Source organism: Triticum aestivum, chromosome 6D (genome assembly GCF_018294505.1).
Source record: "Triticum aestivum cultivar Chinese Spring chromosome 6D, IWGSC CS RefSeq v2.1, whole genome shotgun sequence".
NCBI lineage: Eukaryota > Viridiplantae > Streptophyta > Magnoliopsida > Poales > Poaceae > Triticum > Triticum aestivum.
In genome coordinates this window covers 123665197-123679506 of record NC_057811.1, presented here as the reverse complement: position 1 = coordinate 123679506, position 14310 = coordinate 123665197, and positions in this window count along the sequence as shown.

Here is a 14310-nt window from a genome sequence, read left to right as displayed (position 1 = left end):
TCTTGTTCCCTTTTTTCTTGCCATCTCTGCCTCCTCAAACCGTGTCGCTTATCTTGATTTGTTTCTTTCATTGCAGGGACGCAGAGACACTGGCCCAAAGGGTGAAGAGGGCCAGGGCTTCGGCGAGTGGCCAGCCCCCGGCAGGTACTTCCGGTACACCGCTGGTGGTGTTGAGCAGCCCGGACAGCATCCCTTGGCACAACCCCCAGCGTAAGTTCATCACTCGCCCTTCGTCAACGTGTGTTGGGGGCATGATCCCTTAGTGCTGACCTTGTCGTGATTGCAGGAGGAGGACAGCAGCAGGAGGAGCCACAGAGGGCTACCCCCAACACGCCGCCCCCATCGACCACGCCGCCCCGAGGGGCATCCCCGGCAAGGGCGCCAAGCACCGAGCCCATGCACACAGAGGAGGAGGAGGCGAACTCGGGCGCTGGTGGCTTCGCCTCGGCCCCAAATGTTGGCGGGGAGGGGACCTCTACTTCCCAGCTCGGCACTAGTAAGTCACTCGCCTTCCGTCCCTGTTCTTTTTCTGTTCTTTCTGAATCTTGGTCTTGGCTTCGCTTCATCCCCTTCTCAGTATCCAGATCCTCCCTCGGTGGATCTGGAGGATATAGACACCGTCATCGAGGATGTCGCCAAGGATGCCGCGGCGGAGGCCGAGAATATCGCCACCGAGGAGGCCGCCAAGGATGCTGCTGAGGGCGCCGCCAAGGGGTCCGTTGGGGAACCCGGCAAGGCTGCCGCCGAGGAGGCCAGCAAGGGGCATGCCAGGGAGTCCGGCGAGGCCGTTGCTGAGGAGGAGGTGGTTGACGACCAACCCTCGCCCTCCGCTGCCTCTGGCTCCGGCAGGTATCTGAAGGTGAGCGATGATCTGTTCGTCCACCTCCCAGGGACGGCGAGCACCGGGGCTCCCATTGAGGGTGAGGTGTTCGATGACGAAGTGCTCGCCGCCGCCGGGCTTGAGGTTGTTGACGAGCCAAGTGCCGGTGGCGGCGGTTCCCAGGAAGAGCGGCTCCTCCAGGCCATGGGCGCCAACTTTCGGAAGCTCCGGGCGCTTCACCGCGCTCGCCTGGACAAGGTCAAGTCCAGGATGGCGGTGGTGGACAAGGCGGAGGCGGATCTCGAGGGGCATGTTGCCGAGGCGTAGACTTGGTTCCGCCAGGCCCACAAGGACCTGAAGGGCGCCCGGGACGTGCTAGCTGAGCGCGACCTGGCGCTCGTCATGAAGCAGACCGACATCGAGAAGGCCTAGGAACTGGCGAAGCAGGAAGCCGCTCAGGTCGAGGCCGCTCGGCGCCAGCAGCAGGCTACGCTAAACTCCCAAGAGGAGGACCTTGCCGCGCGCGAGGAGAGGCTCGCCGCAACGCTCCGCGGCAAGGATGAAGATGTGGAGAAGCTCGTCGCGCAGCGGACCCAGAAGCTGGAGCAGAGGCACAAGGAGGCACTCAATGCCCAGGCTCTGGTTCACGCCGGCAAGGTGAAAGAGCTGGAGGTGGAGCGGGACGGGCTGAAGGATCAAGCCCTGAAGCTGGCCAAGGAGAAGGACACGCTCAACGGTGCCTTGGTGGAGGTGCAGGGCGCAGTCATCGGCAAGGTTGAGGAGCTCTCCAAGGCCAATGGCTCCATCAAGGATCTGAAGCTGAAGCTGGAGGCCCTTGAGGGGACACTTTTGGAGGTCAGGGCCCGGGAGGAGACCCTGACCAAGAATCTGGAGGAGGAGAAGCAGCTGCGGAAGAACGAAACCGCCAACCACAAGGACTTTGTGGAGGGCGAGAACCGCTGGATCAGCCGCCTCGAAGACGTCACGGGCAGGATCACCGCGCAACTGGCTACCATGGGGATGCCAAATGTGAGGTACTCCCCGGAGCGCACCACGAGTCCCAACGCCAGGCTGACCCTATTCTTTGAGGGTGTCTTCGGGGCCCTGGGGCAGCTCCACTCCAATCGGGCGGCCTCTCTGGCCGACGAGTCCCGGAAGCTTTGCCGGGGTGCCATGACCAAGGTCCTCACCAAGGTGGCGTACTGGAACCCCGACCTTGACTTCGACGCCGCGCTGGAGAGCTTGCCAGAGGGTGCTGACCTCGCGGCGCTCAAGGAGCGTATCAAGCCCATCATCCGCTGCGTCGACGGAATCGAGAGGGTGGAGGGCCAGCGCCGGGATTAGGCACCCCGTTTCTCATTGTCACTGCAGGTTCATGACCAAGACAAATTTTATCTTTAGTTAGAACCGCAGCAACAATTGATGTAATATAACTCTGCAGCACTTTTGATATCATGCACGTTACTTTCCTGTTCAATTCCCCTTTGTATGTCCGCCCTACGTTAACTGGGTAGGCTCGTCGGTGCGTAAACCCAGGGCGGCACCTTGGGGACGGATCCCCAATGGCCTGCCGAGTGTGCTTGCTACCGGGCGAACCACCTTACCGCTCTCCATGCGGCCGCTCGAACTGTCGAGCTTGACTCGAATCAGAATCGAGAGCCTTGCTAATTGCGGAAGGCTACCCTGCCGCTCTCGACGCGGCCGCTTGAGCTGTTGAGCGGACTCGAAACAGAGCAAGGGCGTTGCCAATCGCGGGAGGGCCCCCTTGCGTGCAGGTTTTCCATACAAAGAACGAGATCTCCGAGGGGAGTAACCTTATATAAAAAGGAAATATTTAAAGTTCGGCATGACTTAGCTTTCCTGTCGCCGCACTGGCATCCTTCGCGCTTGCAGGCGGCGCCATTCTCTTGGCCGTATTCTTCTTTAGAAGCCATGGCCACGAGGAACTGCTAAGCTGGCTGCTAAACCAAATTATCACAACTACGCCCCCTACCTGGCGCGCCAAGGATGTCGGGGAAACGACACCTATGGGATCACTGGAATCCCTTCTACGGTTGGCGGGCGCGGGGTTGTGAGAAGAGCAGGTTTAGGAGCTAGCACAAAGATCGTTTACCCAGGTTCGGGCCGCGAGGATGCGTAATACCCTAGTCCTGCTTTGGTGTGTATTTCAGAGTGTTCTTGAGCTCTCGAACTAGCTACGGTGGCCGCGTAGTTCCAAAGAGCCGAATCCTTCTCCTGGTCGCCTCGAGCCTCCTTTTATATGCAAAAGGGGTTGCCACAGTGGCACACAGGAGGTGGAAAGGTGTATAGTGCGCGAGCTTATCGCCCGGCATTACGGGATAAAGCGCATTAAATGCGCTACTTAGGTGTCCATTAGCTTTATCGGGGACGGGAACGAGGCCCGTCCCGTCTGTCGCCGCTCCGCCTCGCTTCGACACGCGCCCAGGCCAGCGATGTGCGCAGCGCCATGTAGGCAGGTAGGCTGCTGAGGTGGCGCGGTGGCAGGGCCTTCACGAAGATCTGCATGCCACCACGCAGGTGCTTGCTGAGTCGGTGTAGAGGCCGCCCGTCGCCACGCAGGTGCCTGCCCAGCTGGTTGAGCTAACAGCTGCTTGGGGACGGCGGTGGAGTCTTGGCAGGCGCGGGCCTGGCTGTGGCCCTGCTGATGCCCTCGGCAAGGGTCTTGCCGGGGGGCCCCGGCAAGGGTCTTGCCGGGGGGCCCCGGCAAGGGTCTTGCCGTGGCGCTGCGGTCGTCCCCGGCAAGGCGCTTGCCGGGGGTATTGTGGATTTCCTCGGCTAGAATCCCACCGAGGGTCGTCATCTTCTGGTTCTCATCTGATCTCATGTATTCATGATCTTGACAAAGATCTGCATGCCACCATAGATGTGCCTCCCGAGACCTGGGTCCAATGTAGTTGTTGGCGGCATTTGGAACCCTTGGGCTCAAGGGTGGCTCGCTCTGCTGGCGTTGGGCAAGTTGCCCCAGCAAGGCTCTTGCCGGGGCCGCGGAGGCCGCCCCGGCAAGGGTCTTGCCGGGGGAGTCCACCTGACCCCTTTGCTCTTTTATGCTTCTGGTCTTGGCGTCGCCTTGTCTGTCTTGTGCTTCGGTTTCCCTCCTCTGCCATGCTTAGTGTGGCCGTGGGCGCGGCTCCGACTGTCCGTGCACAAGTAAAGGGGTAAAAAGGAGTGCCCCTACTTTTGTACACCGACACAAATCATATAGGATAACCACACAATGAGTATCAATATAGTAGGTGAGGATTATGAATAGAGCCATGGATGAATCACGAATGGCCTGATACGAATCGGATGCCATGACAGGCCCAATGGGAAATCCAAAATTCTCTGAGCACTATATATAACTTGTATGAGAGGATAAACAAATAACACTGCAGGGTTATTTTTTGATAGACATAATCAAGGATTAAGATAAGGGAGTATTTACTTGTTCACAGGCAGGGTCCTCGGCGCCGTTGAAGGAAAGATTGGACTTTCACTATAACCCCGTATCAATTATCAGACCAACACATCCTCATAGTCAAAAAGTATCACCACCATGGCCCCAACCATGTCCATTATCCTCTATGTAATCAAAGGTTTGAGAAGGTTGTAAGGCCCTCGTAGTTTCTTCTCACATGTACAATACTTGTAATCAATAAATGAACCAAGATGTACCATCCTTGGGTCCCTACCAAAACTTCAATCTCAATTAAAATTTAATACTGAAGTGATCCAAGAAATGAACTGATTACATTTATAAAATTTGTCAAAAAGGGCACTACTTAAAAGTTCAGTGATCCAATATGAAAAGATCCAAAAGTTTAAATGGCTAAACAATCAAGAGAGAACCAGTGCTAACCACACAGGAGAAGATATGCTGAACCATTCCTGTAGGCCGACGGGGTCGGCGTGCACGGCGAAGTTGGTCAAAAACCATGCCGAAATCCCAGGGAGCCCCAACATATACTTTGCATCCCGCCTGTTCACTTGTACCTACGCACAGACAAACGCCATGACAGAGAGCTCAGATCCTGGGTGAGGTGAAAGCATACCATGTGGTGAACACCATGATGGACTGGGTGATGGTGCACGCAAGAACGAATGCGAGGAGCAGGGATTGCCAAACAGGGCCGAGAAGAGGGTGACGCCGCAGCCGGCTGCTGCGCGGCGGAGGCATCTTCTCCCACGAACAGTCAGCTGGTTCTAGAAGCCTCCAGCCTCCATCTCGTCTTCGACACCTACAATAGGAGGTGAGGGGCATCGAGCACGGGGGCTTCAAATTCGTTAGTTTTCGATCAGTATTCAAGGGCTAAACCTGAATGCGTGATTAATCCAGTTGGCCTCTTGGGCAGAAGCGCTACAGGTTGCGGCCTAGAACATATCTGTATTAGTACCCCTCTATTTTATTCTGTGGGGAAGAAGAAAAGACACCGGTTAATCAGTGGAAGTTAATTATAGGAAGATAAACAGATGCGCATTCCAACTATTGGGATGCGAAGCCAGTGTGCTACCTTAACTACAGAAAACGCAACAACCACCGCTTTTATCTGCCTCAACCGTGCGCGTGCACCGTGCAGACGTACTGGAGAAACGTGTGCGCGGCAAAGCATGCTCTATCGATGACGTGCCTCTTGTTGTGTACGCTGGTCGGTGGTGGGTCCCATGTAAGCATGTAAGAAAACGCTGATGTGGCAAGGCCGCTGAGGTGGATAGGTTGCATGTCAAGAGAAGTAGGTTAGTGGGGATAAACTATTTAGTTATTATAGATTCTTCAACTATGCCATTAATGCCTATTCCATGGAATTCGTCATCGGGTATGATTGGTTACCCTCAATGGGATTATAATGATCCATGGTTGCAATATAATTTCTGAAAGAACATGCGGTGCCCCCATGTTTGGTTTTGGTAATTGATGACAATCTCTATGGACTAATGGTTGCCTTGAGTTATATTTGAAGGATTTGTCCATAGGCTTTTCTTGAAGTCCATGTGTTGGTTTCAAGGAGTTTATGTGGTGACCAAGGTGTTATTAAGGAATTATCCAAAGATTGGTCATGTGAGAGTAGAGCTTATTGCAAGCATGTCTTGAAGAAGAAGATTGTGTGATCATTCATGTTTACCTTCAAGACATCATCCAAATGAAGAGATTTGGAAAGAGTCAAGGTTGATCAAGACTAAGTCAAGAGTGAATCAAGTTGATCAACACACAAAGCGCACAAGATGTACCGAGAGGGATCAAGCGATCCCATGGTGTGGTAAGCATTGTCAATTACGCTTTGTGTACTAACCCATGATCTTCGTGAGAGTTCTTTGTGGGGTTAGGTTGCGGTGTGCAAGTTCAAGTAAAGCATCATGAAGAGATCAAATGCTTGAAGCTTGCCGTCCATTGTGGCGACAATGGACTTGTGAAGATGTTGCGGTGTGCAAGTTCAAGTGAAGCATCATGACGAGATCAAATGCTTGAAGCTTGCCGTCCATTGTGGTGACAATGGACTGGTGAAGATGTGCGGAAGAGTGGCTCACCCATAGTGGAGTATGGGGGAGCAATCAACTAGTCTTCATCGAGCCAACACAACCAAGAAAGGTGGTCCAACTTGAGGGAGTCAAGATCGTCATCATCTAGCTCAAGTGGACCATGTGCAAGGCAAAGGTTTGCTCTTGATAGGTTTTCTATTTTACCGGTCTCATGATGGTAGTTGGGAGACCGGGTTATAGGATCAATTGCCCTACTATCAAGGGGGGCTCTCGATGAGTAGCTTGATCGTATCGTTCATAGAGAGCTCAAACCATTGCATCCTTGCATCATTTTTGTTGGTTCTTGTTTGGTTCTTCTCTTTGTGAGTTTTGGAGCTTATGGTCATCTTGATGACAAGCTCGAGTTCATCGAAAACGGAGTTCACTCGCATCTTCTATGATGTTTCCGATGTTGGAGGTTATGCCGGTTCTTCTCGGTTGGAGGTTTCACTCCTCTATTTGTTGGCATACCTCCCCTGCCTCTTCTTACTATAACCAGTCACTATTTTGATGCTACTCATCGTCTTGTATCCAACAAGCTTGAGTTTGCTCAATTCGGAGCTCATATGAAGAAGTTATGGCAGTTCTGGTTTTCTCCCTGCGGTAGTACCGCGGGCAGAGCGGCAGTACCGCTTATCGCCCCAAGCGGTAGTACGGTTGTCCAAAGCGGTAGTACCGCCTATGGCCATAAGCGGTAGTACGGCTACGGTTCCGCGCTGGTACCGCCTCGATTTTGGGTCTTGCATTTTTCGTGTCGAGTTTTGCAGTAGTTGCACGGCAGTAAGGCACGGCAGTTCCGCCTATAAGCGGTAGTACCGCCCCGATGGGCGGTAGTACCGCCTGTAAGCGGTAGTACCGCTCCGGTCGGGCGGTAGTACCGCTACTGCATTTTTGGTCCCGTGTTCTGCTCCTCCAGCGGTAGTACCGCTGGGGTGCGCGGTAGTACCGCTTATAAGCGGTACTACCGCCCCAAGGTTCATGTTTGGTTGCTCCTTTTCCCTGCTTCTTCCGCCAGAGCGGTAGTACCGCTCGTGGAGCGGTAGTACCGCTCGTGTGCGGGCTGAGCACATAACGGTTGGATTTTTCCCTTTCTATAAAAGGGGGTCTTCTTCCCCAATGAACCTTATCTTTTGAGCTCGTGTTCTTCCCCCATTGTTGACCTTCTTCGAGCTTGCTAACTCTCATCCCCTCCATGGATTCTTGCTAGTTTTTGAGGGAAAAGATAGAGGAGATCTAGATCCACATTTCCACCAATCACTTTCTCCTCTATGTGAGGGGAACCCCTTGGATCTAGATCTTGGAGTTCTTGGTGTTCTCCTTCTTGTTCTTCCTCTCATTTTCCTCCCTAGCATTAGTTGCTTCGGTGGGATTTGAGAGAGAAGGACTTGGGCACTCCGTGTGCCCTTGCCATTGCATTTGGTGCATCGGTTTGAGTTCTCCACGGTGATACGTGGAAGTTACAAGTTGAGAAGCTTATTACTCTTGGGTGCTTGGTTCCCTTGAGCTTGTTCCTCTTGGGTGCTTGGGCGCCCTAGACGGTTGGTGGTGTTCGGAGCTCAATCATTGTGGTGTAAAGCTCCGGGCAAGCGTCGGGGTCTCCAATTAGGTTGTGGAGATCGCCCCGAGCAATTTGACGGGTACCGGTGACCGCCCCCAAGGGTTGCCAAAGTGTACGGGTTCGGTGACCGCCCCCAAGGGTTGCCATTTGTACGGGTTCGGTTACCGCCCTCAAGGGTCCCTTAGTGGAATCACGGCATCTTGCATTGTGTGAGGGCGTGAGGAGATTACGGTGGCCCTAGTGGCTTCTTGGGGAGCATTGTGCCTCCACACCGCTCCAAACGGAGATTAGCATCCGCAAGGGTGTGAACTTCGGGATACATCGTCGTCTCCGCGTGCCTCGGTTATCTCTTACCTGAACCCTTTACTTATGCACTTTACTTTGTGATAGCCATATTGTTTCTTGTCATATATCTTGCTATCACTTAGTTGTTTATCTTGCTTAGCATAAGTTGTTGGTGCACATAGGTGAGCCTAGTTGTTGTAGGTTTTGTGCTTGTCAAATTAACCGCTAGGTTTATTCCGCATTTGTTCAAGCCTAAACCGTAATTATTTTAAAGCGCCTATTCACCCCCCCTCTAGGCGACATCCACGGTCTTTCAATTTCTTACATCATGAAAGGGTATTACCAAATCACTATACATTTGATTAGCTACAAATTTGTTGCTGATCCAAAGGGCAGAAATACTTGATTTTTCATTTCATTTGTTTATTTTGGCTATATGTGCTTTGAATGAAGTTTAAATGGTAATGGCCGATATTTATCTATCGTCCTAAGAGTATGTAAATGCATGGCCGGTGTAGTATTCTAAGACCATCCTTAGTTCGAATGGAGAGCAAGACAAGGTACGTGCTCATGGAAATTTATATGTATGCCAAAATTATGATTGAATGGAGTTGAGACATCATGACCGATGTCATTGAATATATGCTGCATAGACCAATTCATAGTTGCAGAATTGGCTAGTGGGCTTATACTCTTGGATATGATTTGTCTTATGCATCTTTCAGATCTATAAGAGGCCAAATCATAGCTAATTTTATTACTGAACATCGGATTAATGACATGCATAATATTGATATTAGCCTTGTGTCTCCAGTACTATGGAGATTATGTTTTGATGCTTCAATTCATAGCAATGGCCAAAGTGTTGGTGTTGTTTATATATCTCCTTATGGTACTATTTTTGAAGCCTCATGCCGCTTAGAATATTTTTTTTGCACAATTAATCAAAGCCGAATATGCATTGTTATTCGGATTGAATCTTTCACTTGCTATATGTGCTATATATATCGAGGCTTTCGGTGATTCGTTATGAGTAGTGCAACAAATATCCTAGCATTATCAATGTTTTGACGAATCACTTATAGTTTATCTTGGGGTATGTCTAGATGCAAAATTTACCTTGGGTTGTTTTAAGATTGTTCATATATTTAGACATGACAATTCGAAAGAGTTGACACAGCAAGCATCCGGCTACTATGTTAATCATGGTGTATTGCATTTCTCTCAATAGCCAATGCTTAGTCTCGTCAACATACGTAAGGCCGAACCGAAGTCCATAGCTTCGGCCACTAATGAAATTTTTATGCAGGCGAAAGTAAGGATTGGAGAAAGTTTATTGTTGATTATCTACAAAATCCTAGCAAAAGGGTGAACAATATGGTTCGGAGGATGACCCTAAGATACATATCTATGGAACTTTATCATCGGATTGTTAATGAAATTGAGAAGGTATTGCCCAAGTTTGCATCAAGGATTCAAAAAAAATAATGGCCGATATATAATTATCGCCCTAAGCATATAAATGGCCAATGGAGTGTTGACATCGTCCTTAGAACCAACACAGTACAAGTTATTTTTCGGCACGCTGGCATTGCAGAAAAATAGGGGGGCGTGTGTTGACGCTCAAAAGTGGCACAATCATAATCGAGAAGATCAAGATGTATATGAAGATGGTCTAAAACAGAGCTCGGATGCAAAAGTTATGGCAAGTTCAGAGATGCTCATGTTGACATCAGATTAAAGAATAGATTGGAACACAATTAATATGGCCTCAAATGGAAAAAGGTTTAGCATGAAAGTTGTGCGTCTCGTCGAAGCGGTTGATTTTGATATAAAAAATGTCTCAATCAGAGTTCGTATGCAAAAGTTAGAGTCAAAAATACGCGGCTGCATCAGGATGGCCGAACACTCCGGGAATGATCATCCGGGTTTTGGATTTCTCCGAGGATGACCGGACACTCCAGGAATGTTTGTCCGGATTTTGGATTTTTCTGCCACGGACTTTTAAAAACAGCCGAAACCCCCTCAGGATTACCTCTGATCAAAAAACATTCAACATGAAAGTTGTTCGTCTCATCGAAACGGTCAAGATTGCTTTTGGGCTCGTTCCCATCCGAGGCCGTTTACTGCCTCAAACATGACCCGCAAGGTGCAGCCAGCTTGTAAACCGAACCATTTTGAAAAGTTTAGATTCCGAGTTGGACCCAAACTAGGGTTTTGAACATGAATTCTAACTTTTCCTTGCACGGGAAGTCCATCCGCCTCCTATATACCTAAGGGGTGACGGCCGATTGAACAACACACAATCGACAAAATCATCTACCACTTTTTACCTTTACTTTTATCTCTCTACCTTGTTCTTTTTCTTTCTCGTTCTTCGTTTGTTCTTCTTATTGCAGGGCGGCGAACCTCGAGGCCCAAGGGGTGATCAGGTCGACCTAGGGCAGCCCATAGCCGCCGCGCGCCCTGACGGGGTCCCTCTCGGGCGTGTGGGGTTTCGTGTTGAGGAACGTAGTATTTCAAAAATTTTCCTACGATCACGCAAGATCTATCTAGGAGAAGCATAGCAACGAGCGGGGAGAGTGTGTCCACGTACCCTCGTAGACCGAAAGCGGAAGCGTTTTATCAACGCGGTTGATGTAGTCATACGTCTTCACGATCCGACCGATCCTAGCACCGAACGTACGACACCTCTGTGTTCAGCACACGTTCAGCTTGATGACGTCCCTCGCGTACTCTTGATCCAGTTGAGGCCGAGGGAGATTTCCGTCAGCACGACGGCGTGGCGATGGTGATGATGAAGTTACCGGCGCAGGGCTTCGCCTAAGCACTACGACGATATGACCGAGGTGTGTAACTATGGAGGGGGGCACCGCACACGGCTAAGACAAATCTTGGAGTGCCTTTGGGGCGCCCCCTGCCCACGTATATAAAGGAGGGAGGAACAAGAGGTCGGCCCTTGAGTGGGCGCACCAAGGGGGGAGTCCTACTTGGACTCCCGGTCCAAGTAGGATTTGGCCCCCCCTTTCCTATTCCAACTAGGAGAAGGAAGGGAAGGAAGAAGAGGGAGAAGGAAGGAGGGGGCGCCGCCCCCTCTTGGTCCAATTCGGACCAGCCCATGGGGGGCGCGCAGCCACCCCTTGAGGCCCTTCTCTCCTTTCCCGTATGGCCCATTAAGGCCCACTACATCCCCCGGCGAATTCCCGTAACTCTCCGGTACTCCGAAAAATACCCGAATCACTCGGAACCTTTCCGATGTCCGAATATAGCCTTCCAATATATCGATCTTTACCTCTAGACCATTTCGAGACTCCTCGTCATGTCCGTGATCTTATCCGGGACTCCGAACAAACTTCGGTCATCAAATCACATAACTCATAATACAAATCGTCATCGAACGTTAAGCGTGCGGACCCTACGGGTTCGAGAACTATATAGACATGACCAAGACACATCTCCGATAAATAACCAATAGCGGAACCTGGATACTCATATTGGCTCCTACATATTCTACGAAGATCTTTATCGGTCAAACTGCATAACAACATATGTTGTTCCCTTTGTCATCGGTATGTTATTTGCCCGAGATTCGATCGTCGGTATCATCATACCTAGTTCAATCTCATTACCGGCAAGTCTCTTTACTCGTTCTGTAATGCATCATCCCGCAACTAAATCATTAGTCACATTGCTTGCAAGGCTCATAATGATGTGCATTACCGAGAGGGCCCAGACATACCTCTCCGATACACGGAGTGACAAATCCTAATCTCGATCTATGCCAACCACACAAACACCTTTGGAGACACCTGCAGGGCATCTTTATAATCTCCCAGTTATGTTGTGACGTTTGATAGCACACAAGGTGTTCCTCCGGTATTCGGGAGTTGCATAATGTCACAGTCAGAGGAACATGTATAAGTCATGAAGAAAACAATAGCAATAAAACTAAACGATCATTATGCCAAGCTAACGGATGGGTCTTGTCCATCACATCATTCTATAATGATGTGATCCTGTTCATGAAATGACAACACATGTCTATGGTCAGGAAACATAACCATCTTTGACAAACAAGCTAGTCAAGTAGAGGCATACTAGGGACACTCTGTTTTTGTCTATGTATTCACACATGTACTAATTTTTCAGTTAATACAATTCTAGCATGAATAATAAACATTTATCATGATGTAAGGAAATAAATAATAACTTTATTATTGCCTCTAGGGCATATTTCCTTCATTTCGGGTCTACAAGAGCGCCTGCCGAATTGCTTGCGTATTGTGCTTCCGGCCGGGTCTCCTTCGACGTGAGCTGCGGTGCATCACCCCCGGCGTCGAGGGTACACGGTAACGTGTTCGTGTGCAAGCGCCCTTCTCCTCCTCCTGCTCGTCGTCGCGTCTGGGGCTTGCCTTGCCGACGACGACACCTCCTCCATGATCAACTTCACGTGCTCCGCGGGGGCCAGCGGCTACGCCAGTCTATACGACTACTGTCTGCCACGCTCTCGGCCGACCCGGCGATGGCGAGCTCCCCCGGCCGCCAGGCTCACCGTTGCTCCTGCCAATGTCACGTTGATGCTGCGCTTCATCCAGGGCCTCGTCGGCACGCTCGAGGAATACGTCACCCGGTACAAGGACATGAACCGATCAGTGACCGACGCGTTCGACGACCTCCACGCCGGGGGATCGACGCGGCGCTCCCCAAGCTCCAGTACGCCATGGGCCAGCCCCGTTGGTGTACGCTGCCGTTGATGCAGGATAATCCTATAGGACCAAGGGACCCGATCAACGATGAGAATGTTGCTTCCGAGAAACTTTTAGACCTGGCGTCCCGTGTAACGAAGGTGGTGCTGACTGCTGACCAGTCATAACCTCACCGCGCACCAAGTCTGAGCCACTTCTTGGTCTCTTCTGTTTGCTCTATCCATCGGGAATGAATAATTAAGGCTCTACTTATACCTGACGGCGACCTGATGAATGGAAGTTTAAAAAAGGATCCTCCTTTACCTGGCAAAGCATTATGGCGGGCATTGCTTCATTGAAAAATGGCTATATCTGGCGAGTTGGGAATGGACAATGTATCGACATCTGGAAAGATGCATGGATTTCGAATTGTGATAATAGAAAAATCATTACTCCTAGAGGAGGGAACCTCCTGTCAAAAGTTTCTGATCTTATTGATCCAATCACAAATTCTTGGGATGAAGATTTAGTGAGACAAACTCTATGGTCAATTGATGCTCAACGAGTCCTTGCGATTCCACTTCCTATGCATAACATGACGGATTTCATTGCTTGGAGTTATACAGAAAATGGGTTGTTTACTGTTCGTTCAGCTTATTTGGCAGAATGGAACCAACATCATGGGAGGAAACTGCAATATACCAATGGTATGGGACGAACCAATGCCAACCCCATTTGGGCTAAGATTTGGAAATTATCTTGTCCGGCGAAGGTAAAAATCTTTATTTGGCGTACGTTACATGGAACTCTCCCTTGTCGTGCTACGCTCGCCAACAGACACATAAAAACTTCGCCCAGATGCCCGTCCTGTTCTAATGGGCCAGAAGATACGAAACACGTGTTGTTTCTTTTTCCAAAAGCAAAGGAAGTTTGGAATAAGTTGGGATTGCGCGACGTGATTAACACAACTTGTGTTATCGATCGTGCTGGTGAGGCAGTTTTTGAGTTCTTGCTCCTTATGTCGGATCAAGAATCATCTATTTTGGGTATTCAAAATGTTCGTGAGCTGATTGCCATAACTGCTTGGTACTTATGGTGGGATCGACGTAAGTTGGTTCATGAGGGAAAGTCCCAGGATGCAAGCCAGACTTCAATGGGGGCTCATGCTATAACGGCAAATTTTGTCAATGCTCACTCACCTAATGCTTACAGCAAAAAAGAAGGGTGGAGTAAACCTCCAAGGGGTTTTGTTAAGTTAAATGTGGATGTGTTGTTTGATCAGGATCTGCTTAGGGGCACAACGGGTGCTGTACTAAGAGATGACAAAGGAAATTTCACTATGGGTGGAAACTGGAAGATTGATTGCTGCGCTGATGTTCCGGTAGCAGAAGCTTGGGCTCTAAGGTTTGGCTTGTCTCTTGCACAAAGAGCGGGCTGCAACCGGCTTG